The 15843-nt window shown below is 53.8% G+C and overlaps 1 long non-coding RNA gene across 1 annotated transcript; it reads right to left on the bottom strand.

The window, feature by feature from the left end:
• Positions 1 to 10518: 10518 nt before the first annotated feature.
• Positions 10519 to 14563, bottom strand: LOC136793208 (uncharacterized). Its single transcript, XR_010838187.1, has 4 exons — positions 14161 to 14563; positions 13987 to 14075; positions 13341 to 13409; positions 10519 to 13043 (listed from the first exon to the last, which is right to left on the bottom strand). It is a non-coding gene; the product is annotated as an uncharacterized lncRNA (long non-coding RNA).
• Between the last annotated feature and the right edge of the window lie 1280 nt (positions 14564 to 15843).

The following is a 15843-nucleotide window of genomic DNA, read 5'->3' as shown; positions in this document are numbered from 1 at the left end:
TAGTGGAGCTGCAAGGAACCTCAAAGATCAGCTGGTCCCACCCCCAACTCATTCTCTAGTTGGGGAAACTGAGGTCCAGGGGGAGGAACTGACTTGCCTAAAGAGACATTGCAACATGGGGATAATGGATAAACTTGCTTTGGGGGCCTAAGGATCTGGCAGGACTGCAGGAGGCGGGAGGGGGAGAGCAGAGGCTCTGGAGCCCGGCCGACTTGGAATCTCATCTCTGCTGCTTCCCAGCTGTGTAACCTTCAGCTGTTGCTCGACTGCTCTGAGTCTCAGATTTCTCAACTGCAAAACGGAGATGATCTGGCAAACATCTAGCACAAGGCCTGGAATGTTGAGTGCAGTGCGAGGCGCACAGATTCTGCAGGCAGGCTGCCTGGTTTGAATCTCAGCTGCACCACCTGGGCCGGTTACTTAGTCTCTCTGTGCCTCGGTTTCCTAATCTGTATAATGGCGATGATGATAGTACCTACCTCCTAGGATTGCTGTGAGGAGTAAATGAATTCCTATACGCAAAATGCTTAGAAATCCTTACAAAAGTGTTGTTGGTAATCATTAAGATGTTTAATAAACGGTAGCCTTAAAAAAGTTGCTAGCCAACAAGGAAACCAAATTCATTTCCATCCCCATACAATTTTTTTTTATTGGAGAATAATTGCTTTACACTGTTGTGTTAGATTCTGCCGTACAGTGAAGTGAATCAGCTCTATGTATACATATCTCCCCTCCCTCTTGGACCTCCCTCCCACCTCCCCTCCACCAATTCCACCCATCTAGGTCATCACAGAGCACTGAGCTGAGCTTCCTGTGTTTTAAGCTGGAGAGCAACTTTTGAATTAGTCTCTGCTTCCCTCCCATTGTACAGGTGAGTCAACTGAGGCTCAGAGAGGGAAGTGACTTGCCTGAGGTCTTCCACGAGCTCTAGGCAATGCTAAAACTTGAACCCTGGTTCCCGAGCTTCCATCTAGAGCTCCTGCCCCAGCCCTCCCACACTCACTTGCACACATCCACCCTGGCACACACCAGCCTCATCCCAGACCATCCAGCTCTTCTCTGGCAGGCACTGTCCCTCTTGTCCTTGTTCTCCTTAAAGAGAACCTTCCCTCCCCACCTTCAGTGGTTCCCGTCCTTGACATTGGGCCGGGGAAAATGACATGCAAAAGAAATATGGTAGCAGGTCCAAAGGAAATCAGGCAACTGATCTTTTTTAAGAAAGGATCCTCTCTGGGAGTTAGGTTCTCAGTTGCATTTCTGTGTTGAGGGTGAACAGTTGGACGGAGAAAAACTGGCCTCTGGGGGTGGGGGTTAAGGCCCATGAGATGGGGAGGGAGCAACTCTGAGTGGGAAGCCGAAGAGGCAGGGGAAGGAGGGGAGGGGTGGGTCCTAAGGCTGACACAGCTGGGGGCCAGACTTGGAGAGTATTCTCAGTGTGTAGAAAGATGTCGCCACCTACACACACACACACACACACACACACACACACACACACACACACACACACACACACCGTGCCCACATTTCCCCAGGATCTCCCAATCTCAGGTGGGGAGGAAGGGGCTATATTAGTCTTAGAGACAGGGGGGCCCACGGCCTTCTTTGCCAGGAGGGGGGTAGAAATGGCCCAGTGTCCTTGGTCTGAGTCTGTAGAAAAACCCCAGGGAGAAAAGGAGGGGGGGATCACTCCCTTAACTCAAAAGAGCAACCCTGTCAGCCCTCCTAGCCCCCATCCCATGGGAGAGGCACTGCAGGAAGTAGAAGTTTCATCTCACACACACACACACACACACACACACACAAGCATGTACAGACACACAAGCCACACACACACCCCAACCCCACACCATCACCACACCCTGTCATTTGTCATTTGTCTTGTCTCAGGCCCAGAAAGAGACACAGACAAGGGGTCTGCTGCAGAGAAGAGTCACAGCCCCCGCTCACCAGCCAGCGCAGCTTTAGACTAACGAATGAATCAAACTGGTCTCATCCAAACTCAGATGTGAGGGGATGTGAATTCTCCCTCGGGCTCTTCTGTGTGTGTGCAGAGCCTCCGTGTATGTGTCTCAATTCAGACTTCTCCGTGGCTGTCAGTTCCCTCCCTCCCACGTTCACTTTGAAGGTGGATAAAACCTTATTTTTGTCTATTGTTCATCAACCCCAGGGAATTCACTTGCTGGGCTGTTCTATGCGTCACAGTGACCACTACACAGTGTGGCCTCTGGGTTCTCATCTCTGGGTAAATAAACATCTCCCTTCAGGGCAGGGTGGGGGGTAGGCCCTGCCCGGTGCTGAAGGCCCCATTCCCTCTCGGGCCAGTAGGTCCCAAGGTCAGACAGCAAGAGGGCAAGAGGGCAGGTGAGGAAACTCATCTGGTCCCAGAGTCCTCCAGAGCCTGGGTCAGAACTTGCTTAGGACAGAAAAGCTGATCATTGTTCTAAGTAAATATCTGACATTGTGAAGTTCAACAGATGCCGCAGATGAAATGCCCCCAAACTCTTTCGCAATGTTTACAAAGAGGCCTGGGAACGGTGCACATTTATCTTGTATGGTTTATGCAAACCTCACTCAGTGCCGAGCAGGAACGCGATGACATGCAAAGGCTGAAGGGTGTGTTCTTCTTCCCCGGCTGCGGGTGTTAGGGGGGTGTGGCCAAAGGCCTGTGGTCAAGCCGGGCACCAAGAGTCACCCACAGGGCTTCCCTGGTGGCGCGGTGGTTGAGAGTCCGCCTGCCGATGCAAGGGACGCGGGTTCGTGCCCCGGTCCGGGAAGATCCCACATGCCGCGGAGCGGCTGGGCCCGTGAGCCATGGCCGCTGAGCCTGCGCGTCCGGAGCCTGTGCTCCGCAACGGGAGAGGCCACAACAGTGAGAGGCCCGCGTACCGCAAAACAAACAAACAAAAGAATCACCCACGGTGGCACCACCTGTGGCCTGCTGCCCATCCTCCCTGACAGCTGACTCCCCAGGCACCGCCCCTCTTTCCACCTGCTCTGCTCACCTCCGTTTCAGGGATGCTCACCTGCCCATGCAGTGCTGCTGGCAACCTCTGGACTCGGGAGTCCAGGGAAAGGGGAGCAGGGAGAAGGATGGGACCTGTGCGGTTCACAGACACACCCCTCTGCCTGCACCTCCCAGAGCAAGACCCACCTTGAATCCTCCAATCCCGTCAAGGGCAGAGCTCTGATAGCTGTCCAAGAGCTACACCTGCTCAGCCCCCAGCCTCCCTCGTAGTTACCCCACCTCCACCCAGGTCCCCTTACCCCCAAACCTGGGGAGGCCATGGACTACTTGGAGCTTGTGACTCTGGGAGACTCAGACAGAGCCTGGGTGACAGTGAGTGGAGGAGGGGAGGGTCATGCAAGTGATTGCAGGAAACACGGAGCCTTGGGGTGGAAGAGACCTCGAGGGAGGGGAGGGGGGCCTATCATAGGAGGGGAGACGGGCTCACATGTACCGTGTGCCTATGATGTGCCAGGACTGTGCTAGGTACACCGCCTCCTGCTGAATCCTTACGACAACAGGTGAGGAAACTGAGGCTTAGAGAACTTGTGTAACTTACCTGAGGTAACGCAGCTGGCAAGAATAACGACGACCTTATTAGGATTTTATCATGTGCTACACACTGTACTAAGCATCACATCTTATCCCATTTAATCCTCACCACAACCCAACTCGAGTTCCATTTTACAGAAGAGGAAACTGAGGCTCAGAGAGGTTAAGCAACTTTGTCAATGTCACACAGCTACCATGTGATAAAGCTACTAAGTGAATTCAACCAGTTCTAGCTGGCCTTCCAAGCCCGCACTCTTGCCACTCCACTATACTGACCAACTAAATAGCTCTTTATTCGTCACCAAATATATACAGAGCCCCTATTTTGTTCCAGTCATTGTGCTGAGTACCTCCAACACAGTGGATGCAGAGCACTGACCCAGGAAGAGGGAGAATCAAATGACAAAGACACAGCCCACTCTGCCCAAAGGGGTGTAACCCCACAGCTGGGCAGCAGCCAGGTCTTTGCTGCTCCCTGTGAGCTTTGTCTCCCCTTGTCTCCTCTGGGCCCTGCTTTCCCCACAGACTTCCTCCACAGGCTAATCCTGCAGGGCTGTACGCTTGGGAGGCTCACTGGGCGACACTGGCAGGTCGTCTCCCCTCTCTGGGCGTCTGTCTCCTTAGCTGTGAGATGAGGGAGCTGGACTAAATGGGTGGGGTCAGCCAGCAGGGCTCTGGGCACGCTGATGCCTGGAAGAGGTGCAGAGTGGGTGGGTGAGGGGGTAGAGGAAGCTGCCCCACCCCCAGCTGTGGTTCCTGGTGGGGCCACCTTGGCAGCAGGTGGAGGGAAGTGCTTGTCACCCATCCAACAAAGACAGTAAAACAAAAGCCTCCTGGGGCACTGTGGGAGCAGGCGGCCAAAGCGCCAAAAATAAAACACACACCTTTCCTTTGATAGACCCCAGCTGAGGAGGGGCCTGGCCTGGGAGTTGCAAGGAAAGAGCTCAGATTTCATGCCCAGCCCATACCCCCTCAACCCCTAACACTGCCCCCCCCGACCCTCCCCGCCCGGCGCAAGCGCACACACACACACAAACAGCACACTCACTCATATACACGACCAGCTCCATGGGTCTGAGATCCGTGCAACCACACAGGGCGTGCACTCAGGAGGACGCACACCTGGTTTAATGCTCAGCTGTCTCTGTCTTGAAATTCTTAATAATTTTTGAACAAGAGGCCCAGCATTTTCATTGCGGGCTGGGCCCTGCAAGCTCTGCAGCTGGTCCTTCGGGTATGCATTCATAAGTACGTGAGTTCACCAAATGTTTAGGAAGCATACCAACATTTATATCGGAGAGTACGTACACTGCACGCATACACAGAGAAGTACAAATACATGCACACACACACCCACACATCCAGCAACAGCCCCTTCATCCCTCACACACACTCACTGTAGCGCACACACATGAGCCAGAGGGCCACGGACACTCACAAGTGACGCTCACACACCTGCAGCCCCGTTGGCACAGTTTGATCGACTTTAACATTGGGGGCTATGAAACAAAGCACTAGGAAAGGGGCCCAGGGGGAAAAGAGGTTGATTTCCTCTACTCCCCAACATTCCCAACAGCTACAGCTGGCTGCTCTCATCAGCCTGGGACCAAAAGAAAGGAAGAGGGCTTCCCTGGTGGCGCAGTGGTTGAGAGTCCGCCTGCTGATGCGGGAGACACGGGTTCGTGCCCTGGTCCGGGAGGGTCCCACGTGCCGCGGAGCGGCTGAGCCCGTGAGCCGTGGCCGCTGCGCCTGCGCGTCCGGAGCCTGTGCTCCGCGGCGGGGGAGGCCACAGCAGTGAGAGGCCCGCATACCGAAAAAAAAAAAAAAGAAAGGAAGAGTGTGGAAAATGGAGGGATTGATGAGGAGCGGGCAGGCCACATGGGGGGAGACGGAGAGAGAACAGCAGGGGGAGAGCCGAGTCTCCCGGCAAGTGAGCCCGAGCGGGGGTCCCATGAGAGTTTAGAAGGTCTTGGACCCAAAGAAGTAAGAACAATGACCCTGACCTTCCCGAAAGTACAGCACCCCTCACCCCACCCCAGAAGAGAGGCAGTCCTAAGATCCCCACCTCTGCTTCTTACCAGCCACAGGGCCTTGGGCAAGGCACTCAACTTCCCAGCCTCAGCCCCCTCCTCACGTCCTCACTGCAGGGTCGTCAGGTAGGCACGGATACTACGGCCTCGCCTCCTGGATTCTCCCCAGTGCTGGACATCTGGTCTCCTCGTCAGTACTTGCGATCTCATCCTGGGTTCAGAAACCCCAGACCCGTCTGTCCCTTCCCAGCCAGATACAAACGTTAGAGGTGGACCTAGCCCAGCATCCTCTCGGGTACCGTCAGCATCCCTAGGTTCCTTTTGAGACCACTGCCCCCCCCCCACCCCAAGCCAAGAGGACCCCAAGACCTGGAACTCTTTTCTTCCTCTTCTACTTTCCACCCCCAAACCTAACCTTCCCTACTTAAAACTGTTCCAGGCTCTACCCCTTCCCTGAGAGCCCAACAATCTGTTAGGGGGTACCAGACGCCAAGCAGTTAATCGGGAAACGGATCAGTTCTAAGGGGAGTCTACCGTGTCATTGTGCCCCGTCCCCATTGCAGTCACCCACGTGGAGAGAAGAATAGCCACCCAAGTGGCCACCATAAGAACCTTGATTTCACTGAAATTCTTACAAGGCCGTAGGTTGCTCAGACCGCATCCCCCACCCCCGCCAACATACTCCCTCGATTTAGTGAGAAGGAAACGGAGGCATTGAAGAGTAAAAGGATGTGGGCAAGCAGCACAGTTGGGATCTGTGGTCTTTCTGATCTGCAGCCCCTAGGAGACCAGACACAGAGCGGTACCCGCCCGCCACCCAGCCTCTCCAGCGCACAGCAAGCTCCTGTTCCCCAGGCCAGCCAGGGCAGGGGTCTGGTCATCAGAGGCCCCTTGACAGGGAGGAGGGAGCAAAGCCAAGCCTCTGGCATCCGATTCCCATACCAGCTTCACCATTTACCTTCTGGGTAAGCTCAACAGTACCCTCTCCTCCCCAGCCTCAGTTTCCCCATCTGAAAACGGGCACAATGTGGTCCTAACAACTTTCGTAAAGCTGTCGGGAGAATTCCATTCAATGAGATTGTGGATGGAGGAGCTCTCTGTGACCACAAAGTGAAAGGAAAAAAAAAAAACCTCTTTTTTTGTATCGGCTCGCTTAATGATTCTAACTGGGAAATTAACACACAACAAGGGCCTCATCTTGGTGGTGACCAGACATGAAAGCCTCCAGCCTGGACATCAGTCTTTGGGGATGGTAAAGATAGACGCTCTTCCCATGACAATCGATCACTGGAATAATCCCCTCTCAAGCCGTGGGTGCCAGCTTTGACCTCTTAAGGGTAATTTTTTCCCCTGAGATGTAGGAGTTAGCTCCCCTGACACATGAGAACAGAAGTCACTTGCTTTGGCTGCAGGGGGAGGGGAGTGGCATTGCTGCACCTATGTGCTCCAATAGCATGTGGTCTCCGACAAGTCCCCGCTGTGGCCCTTTTTGACCACAGTTCCTTCCAGGAAAGGAGGTTTCAACTAGCAAACTTCGCAGGTACATACCAACTCCTGATTGGCTGGCCTAGCCCAGTGCTGGCACAGAATAGATCGAAAACGTTTGTGGAGTCAATGTAAGAATAGCGAATTTGGGGTCTTCCCACACCTTTGACTCATAAGTTTTCAATCTACCCAAAAGCCCCTGCATGGTAGAGATATGCCTGGGGCCAACGGGTCCCGCTATGGGAAAAGTGCTGGTCAAGGGCAAAGGTAAGGGCGCGCTTTCAGACTTGCTGCCCTGGGAGAGTCCCGGGCAGTAAGTAGATGACCCTGACCTCCAACGTCCACCCCCACCCCACACAAGCACCCGGTCAGAGCCGTCCAGCTCTGACGTGGGCTCCTTTGCAAATAGATGCCGTTTCCATGGGAACTGAAACCCCTGGGGGTTTTTTCCCTCTAAGACACTCTGTAATTTCCAGCTTGGTCTGTGTAACGTCAGTATCCTAACCTCGTGGTGAGCTCCTCCTCCGAGTGCGTATCCCGAGCAGAGCAGCTGAGCTGACCCGGAGAGGTCACGACAAGGCTCCCCCCTCCACCACACAGGAAGGGCCTCCAGTGGCCGTGGTCCCCAGCCCCCGCTCACTTCCCCAAGAGGCTCACAGAGCATGCAAAGCCAGAGATGAGTCCTTGAACCTTCCTGAGGGAGGCCTGGCCGGGGCGGGGCGGGGGGAGGGGGGAGCGCTGACGGGGGCTCATTTCCAGTAAAAAGTGGGAGGGAAGCAAAAGGTCTCAGTCTGGCAGCCTGGGCCCCAGCAATGGGTAACATATGATTTCTGGCTGCAGGGGGAGGGGAGGTTGTGCTCTCAGCGGTTGGATCATCAGCTTCTATTGTCTGAGCCTCTGAGGAAACAGCACAGAAGCAAAAGCAGAGCGGAGAGGGGGACTTGGGGCGCTGGGAGGGTGGGAGTGATTGGTGGACGAAGGAGTGGTGAACTTAAAGGGCAGGATGAGAAGAGGGTGAAGGGGCTGCCCTTCCCGGAAGATCCTCTGCTCTCTGTCCCTTATCCCATTCAGGCTCAGGGCCTGGGGAGGCAGGTCCTTCCCCAGTTGATCCCTGAGAACACAGCCTTGGCCTCAGCCTGCGGGAGACGCAGAGCCGCAGGACCCAGCTGAGGCTGCTCGGATTCCCCTGGCGGCCGTGGCCGGTGGCCGCGTCTCCTTACATCTGCAAGGGCAACAGGGAAAGTTCTCTCCTCCGCCCCCCCCCCGGGGGGGGGGGGTAGAAGGGCCCAGGCCCTCGCAGGCCCCAGGAGGGGAGTATGAGCCCGGGGTTGGAGTCTAGATGCCTTTGAACTAGGCTCTTGACCTCACTCTCACTCAGATCACCCTCCTCAGCAAACATGACAATAACGCTCACCCTCTCCCCTTCCAAGCCTGTGTTGTGGGTGAGGTGAGGAAACCGGCGTGAAAGTGCTCGGTGCCCGGAGCCCTTGTTGTTGTTATTACCTGCGAGGAGAGTTCCACCCCACCCGGTTTAACCCCAGGCTCCACACTGCCCACGCCTTCCTGCGGAGCCCCCAGCCACAAGCCAGGGCACTCAGGCCCTGTTCCCCAGCTACGCAACAGGGTCCACCAGGGAGCCTTCAGACCCAGCCAGCAGGAGCGGGAGACGAATGTTGGAAGGGAAACGGGACGCGGCTGACGATGTCCTGTCCCTCAGATTGGCAGCTGCTTTCGGGGGACCCCGTGGCTGGGGAGCCAAGCGGTGGGGGCACCCGGGCCTCACCCTCCTGCCCTCAGCCATCAGCGCTTGCTGAGGCCACGCCAGCTCTGGCCACCTCCCCACTGCACCGTGCGGTTAGCAACAGCAGTCATACCACTGACCTGATTTTCAGCAAAAGGGAAAAGATAATAGGGCACTTCCACGTGGGCGGCACACACACACACACACACACACACACACACACGTGCGCGCACACACGCGCGCGCGCACACACACAGTGGAAACTTTCTCTGTCTCCTTGACAGGAACCCAGCCCTGAGAGAGAGAGGGAAAGGCTGAGGCATCTGTGCCGGGAGCTTCCTGGGGTACAAAGCTAGGTGTTTACCTGCGATAGGAGGCCTGAGTTTCCGGAGCCCTCCTGCCAGGGGAAAGTGCCTCTAAAGCGATCTGAGTCTCTGTGAGGCATCTGCTTTCCAACAAGGGTGATAAGCTCCCACAGGGTAGGGCCGAGGACCAGGCCCCTGAAGACCCCCCAGCTCTGGCACTGTGCTGGGTGCCCACAGAGGGATTCATAAGAGCTTCAACCCCCCTCCCCAAAGGACCAGAGAGGTCCTGGGTGGAAATGTTTGCTAAATAAACAAATGTCTCTCATTCCTGCACTTTCTCTAAACCCCGGGGTCCCACGGGCCTCAAAAATATCTTGGGGCCAGATTCTGCCATCTGTAAGGGTTGAGGTCTCACAGCAAGTTCTCGCGGATGGGTAACTGTCTTCTTATCAATCACCCACAAAGGCAGCCACCTTCCTCCGGGCCTGGGACAGCACCCAGAGGAGCAGCTGAGGGGATGAACTCAGCACTGGCCACCCACCAGTTAGAGATGCACAGCATCAGAGTAGAAGGAACACCAGATGTCACAGGCCAGCTCCCTAGGGACATGCCTAAGGCCTGCGGAGTCCTTAGCCCCCACTCCAGGTTACCCACCCTCACTACTCAAGCTGCTGGTCCTCAACCAGCAGCGCCAGCAGCAGCCGGGAGCTTATAAGACATGCAGACGCTCAGGCCCCAGACCTTCAGACTCATGATCTGCCTTTTGACAAGATCCCTAGCCGATTCCTCAGCTCAGGCCTAGGCCTCCTAGGAGCTACGTTCTGCCCAGAGCTGCAGAGCCGTGGCCAAGAGTGGCTGCAGCCAGCCCACCTGAGGCACCACTGCTTTCCTCTCCCAGCCAAGACAGTCAGATGAGGTTGGCGTGGTTATAACCTCGGAGGGTCCTAGCTGCCCGTGCGGAAGATGGGCAGGATGCAATAGCCCCGTCCTGAGCGTGGAGAAGCTGCAGGCCCTCTCCTGCCTCTCACCCCACCTCCTTCCACCTTCTAGACTTTGCCCTTCTTAATCAAAGGGCAGTGGTGGGCGGTGGGCCATATGCAAGGTCTCATCTGGTCTGACCTAAACGTTTAAGGTCTTCTGGCTCACCCACTCTCTAGCAGCTGATGGTCACAATGGTTCCAGTCCTGCCTGCCCCTGCCCCTTGGCTCGTGTCCCCTGGTTAGCCCTATTCCAGACCCCAGATTAGAGCCCAGACTTGGGCCTCGGCTCCCGCTCCCGGCAGGCAATCAGCACTCCAGCTGAGCCCTAGCCGGCTTCAGGGAGGAGAGCTGTGCTGGTAAGAAGGCAGTTTGGCTGAACCAGAGAGCCATTAACAGCTATCAACACCCCTAGGGTGTGAATATCATTGATTCATTTATTGCTATAACATCCTAGTGCAAATTAACTGCTGGCTCTTTTTCAATTGGCTGGCAGAGAGTGGGATGGGACATCTGGACTGTCCAGTTTCGATAGAGGAAGCTGGCCTCAGGAAGGAGAAAGCACAGGTCCAGCTCGTTCCCACCCCTCCCACCTTACTCCAGCTGGCCCCTTGGCTTGTCTCAGCCCCACTCCGTCCTAGGGCAACGATGCAGGAAGAGTCTCCACCCCAGAGGTCTGCACCTGTGGGTGAAATTGCCAGTTTCCCGTTTTCTCCAGTCTTCTGGCCTGGGATTCTGAGGGTTCTGTGGAAAGCGGGGGTTGCCTCCATCTACCTATGGGTCACCCGTCTCAGAGCTCTGCTTTTAAGGTAGCCATCATATTCCCCATGAAGAAGGGAGGAAGGGAGAAGGGAAGGAAGGGAGGAAGGGAGGAGGAAAATTATATTTAAGGGGCTCAATATGTGTCAGTCACGTGCTAACTGTGTAACCATTAGGTCATTCAGTTCATTAGGTCGACTCACAACACTGTGAGCTGGTACTGTTATTATTCCCATTTTACAGTCAATGAAACGGAGACTGGAAGGGGTTAATAATGTGTCCAAGGTCACCCAGCTACTAAGCGGCTGAGCCAGAACTAGAACCAAGATCTGTCCATCTCTCCCACCAGCTGCCAGGTCCAGAGAGATGAGGCCATGAGTCTGTCTGCTCTTCCCCCAAGACCAGAGGAAGGCGCGTCAGCTCAGCTGCTCTGCTCGGGATACGCACTCAGAGGAAGGAGTCCCTCCTCGTGGACTCTGGACGAACCACTGGCAAAATGAGCCTTCATCCTGAAGGCTCCCTCCTACCGTCTCTCCTTCTGGAGAAAGTTAACGAAGGGAAAGGGAGATGGCAAGCCAGACTGTGTAGCACGGTCTGGTGACCTGGATTCCCCCGAGGAGACCTGTGTTTCCCTCTCCCTCCACCTTTGCACCTGCCCCTTCTTCCCCCTGAAGCCCCCTCCAGCCACTGTCACCTGTTAGAATCCCACGTCTCCTTTGTGACCCATTACAGATGCCGCTTCCCCCAAGTACCCTTTTCATTTGAACTTGTCCCCTTCACAGAGTTTATAGTTCTCTAAAGAATATCTCATTCCCCCAGCCGACTATGAGCTCCTGAGTGCAGAGTCCTGTCTTGTTCCTCCGTGTATCTCTCATGCCGCCGGCTCGGGGCAGGTGCCCAGCAGGCCAGGTGGAACGGAATCACCAGAGCATCTCTCTGAGGCAGGTCTTGCACCTAGAGTGGTGGGGCGGCTCAAAAGAGACTCGGATTTCCTGGGGTGTGGGGTTTTCTTAAGCAAGGCTCTATGCCTCTCCGGAGCTGCTCAGAGGTACCAGCTCTGTCACCAGGAATCAGGAGAAATCTGGGAACAGTGAGCAAAGCCAATAAATGTCCAATAGAATGTGAGCTGAAGAGGCACTTAAGAAGCTGGTGCACCTTCTCCACTCTCTCTTCCCCACCCACCGCTTGGATGCCAATGGCCAAAACGATCCTGGAAGCCACATATTAAAAAGGGCAAAGCTGTCAGCAACCTGGTCTCTGGATGAGCACCACTGCCAATCTGGCATTTCCTAAGACCATTACAAGGACAAGAAACAAATTTCTATCATCTCTAACCCATTATACATTCTGGGCTATTTGTTACACCAGTTAGCGTATCCTGACCAATACAAGTAGCTGCCAATTTACTGAGCACTTACAATATGCCGGGAAAAATATGAAGTGCTTTTACATCCATTATCTCAGTTGATACTCACAGCACTTCTAGGAGGGAGCTACCGTTAAGTCCCCATTTTATAGATGAGAAAACTGAGGCTTAGAGAGGTTAAGGAACTTGGCCAAAGTTCTCCAGTCAATAAGCTGCATTGTCACTGGAACCAGAGTGCAGAGCCACCGATGGTGAGTTTGGTACACGTCTGATATCCTGCCCTCGATTACTGTCACTGGGAAGGTCCAAGTGGTGTTATGGTCACACGTTTCCCCCCTGCAGAGACAAGGGTCTGACCCACACCAGATATTTTTTAATGTGATTGCTTTTTAGCTCCCATCTTCTGAAACTGCTAGGTCCTACAGAGAGTGGAGGGCATGTCACAGATGTCACTTGGATCATCCCAGAAGCCCTACCAGGTGGGTATTTTGCTGATCTGGAAACAGACTCTGGGAAGCTTAGGGACCTGCCCAAGTAGCCCAGTGAAGAAGGAGCGAGGTCTGTTGAGCCCTCACCTCCGTCCTCCATCCCACGCCTCCGCCTTGTCGGTTCCTTTCTGACCGGAGAGGCAGAGGCGGCGTGGGGTTGGGGGCTTCCAGCAGGACGGCCGTGAGGGCGGAGAAGCACATGCGTGCAGTACGTAAACGCACATGTCCTGCGTGTATCAATGTTCCTCCGCTTTCTATCGCTCAGTGTGGTTTTCACTTCTTCAGGGAAGGGGGTGGAGTATGACAGAAGAGTGGCAGGAAAGAGAATTCCTCAGGCTGAGGGAATAAAAGATCAGAAAGCATCATAGTCCATAGGGACTATAGATGTCATGGCCAACCCACTGGCTTCACCCAGGAGGAAAGGGCCCCAAAGAAACAAACTTGCTCAGTGAGTTGGGGTTAAAACCCGCACTTCTAAAACCCCCACCAGTGCTCTTTGCACCAACCCCTCTGCCCCAAAGCAGGGAAGAGCCAGAGCACCCACTGTTACATGACTCAGCTCAGGGGTCACCTCCTCCAGGCAGCATTCCTTGGCATCTCTACAACTCCCCTGCACCTCAGTGGTTTACTCACCCACTAGACTGGGAGAGGGCAGAAACGATTCTGTCTTTGTCACTGGTGCCTTCCCCGACCTCAGGAGACCTGGAACATGGTAGGCACTCGATAAATATCTGTGGAACTCAATGTCCAAATGAGTGCATGGATAAAGCACATGGTTATATACATAATGGCCTCACACCCTCACAGTGCTTTCATTTATCAAGCCATATAGTCTCAGTGGAACCCCATAAGACCCCTATGACAAGAAAAGTAGCATCAAGTATACGCACACATGTGCACGTACACACACACAAACCAGCACGCGCAGCTCCAACCTGGGTATGTGTGTAAGTGTATAGAGACTCACAGACCCATCCCCTTCCTAACCAGCAAGGAGGATAGGAGGATGCCATGACATGCCATTTCCTGTTTTATCTACAGAGACAGAGGCCTGCCCGACCACAACCCCGCACGCGCGCGCGCGTGCACACACACACACACACACGCACACTCTCTCTCTCTCTCACACACACACACACACACACACACACACACACACACACACACCTGGTCCTTCGCAAGTGTAGGGCCAGTTTTCCTTTTTAGCTGGGGTTAGCGAAAGAAAGCCAGCTGTCCACAAGGGGGCATCCAGAGACCATCGACTCTGTGTATTACTTACTTGGCCTCAGAGAGAAGAGAAGATCCACAGGACAAGCTGAGGAGCCTGGCTGGGGTCTCGTGCAGGAGCCCAGAAGAGATGGTCAGCCACTGGAGGAACAGGACAGAGAGATGGAAACAGAGGCTCAGCCACTAAATAATAGAAACGCTGATAATGGTTGCTCTTAATACTTACTCAAGGTTTGCCTGATCAATGTTTGCGCTGTCCCATGTGCTGTAATCACTTAACGTGTAATAACTCATTTCATCTGCATCTTACCTCACAAGGTGCAATATTACTATAGTTCCTGTTTTATAGATGATAAAAACAAATGACTCAGAAAGATTAAGTAACAAAGTCAGAATTCGAACTCAGGACCTGTTGGCCACCACGGACTCTGATAACTGCTTACTCTGCTCCCTTGGGCACTGGCGGGACTTCAGACTTCCTACTTCTAACCCAGTACTTCTCTCTGAGCTCTTTCTGGTAGTTTTCGAAGGGCCTGGAAGCTGATTTCATAGGCATGAATAACTTGTTGCCCTGAAGCTACCCCCTCATACGCTCTAAACTGTCGATGTTGAGTTGGCCTAGCTCCTTTGAAAGCAATAAAGCAATTCCTAGCAACACTCATAAAGCCCTTCCTCCCCCTTGGACCCAATCATCTCATTCCTGGGAATTTATTCCAAGGAAATAATTCAAACGGAAGCCAAGTGTTATCTGCATAAATACATGCACTGGAGTCTTTCTTTAAAGGTCAAAAACTGGGAACCAGACTGGGGAAGTGGTTTAGTAAACTGGGACGTCCACACAATGGGCAATCAGGCCTGGAAAACTGCAGCTGTGTGACTGTGACGGGAACAGGGTAAAGGCTTTTACTATACAATGCGTCACCATCGTGCTACCCCCGAACTAGCTAATTCAACAAATCATGCTTATCGCAGAGGGAGAGAGAGGGAGAAATCTCTGTTCCCGTTCAAAATAGATTCTTAGCCTCCACTGCCCCCAAAGAAATGGAAGAGAAGCTGAAATACAACACCAACATCAAATTAAACAATCCTCGGCTTTGGAGTTTCCAAGGCCCCAGCTCCTGACAATCTACAAGATTTTCTGAGAGCAATTTTCATGATTGGTTATTGGTGACTTTCCCCTTTCACACTGTACTGTGATGCAATTCTTCACATTAAATTCTTTAAAGATAACTGATGTGGTTTTCGTTTTCTGACTGGACCCTGATGGACACATACACAGTCCATGGACCCTCTCCCACATTGATAAGGAAAAAAGAGAACTTCAAAATTAGGGTGCCCACCATGATTTCAAACTACGTGAATAGATGTGTTAGGATGTTGACAGGTATGGCTGGCCTTTTCCAAGTTAAACTAAGTATTCGTTACCTACCTGCTGCAAACCATCCTAAAGCTTAAGTGCTGAAAGTCAGGAATCCAGGTGCAGCTTAGTCTATTTCAGGGTCCCTCGCAGGGGACAATCCAGGTGTTGTCCGGGGTTGCAGTCATCTCAAGGCTCCACTGGGGACGGGTCCACTTCCAAACTCATCCGCGTGGCTGCTGGCAGGATCCAGTTCCTGGTGGGTTGCTGGACTGAAGGCCTCGATTTCCTTGCAGCCTGTTGGCTGGAAGCCACCCTCAGTTCCTTGGCACACGGGCCTCTCCATTGAGCAGCACCATCGTGGCAGCCAGCTTCGCCAGAGCAAAGGAGAGAGTCATGGAGAGAGCGTGCGAGCGAGACGGAAGGCGCAGTCTTCAGTGGCCCAATCTCAAGACAGTCACCCTCTCGCTTTTGCCGTATTCTATTCATTGATAACAAGTCCCTGGGTCCAGCCCACCCTCAGAAGGAGGGGACCATACAGGACATGTGGTA

This window comes from Kogia breviceps, chromosome 19, assembly GCF_026419965.1.
Source record: "Kogia breviceps isolate mKogBre1 chromosome 19, mKogBre1 haplotype 1, whole genome shotgun sequence".
Taxonomy (NCBI): Eukaryota; Metazoa; Chordata; class Mammalia; order Artiodactyla; family Physeteridae; genus Kogia; species Kogia breviceps.
The sequence above is the reverse complement of the archived record's forward strand: the minus strand, read 5'-3'. Positions and strand labels throughout refer to the sequence as shown.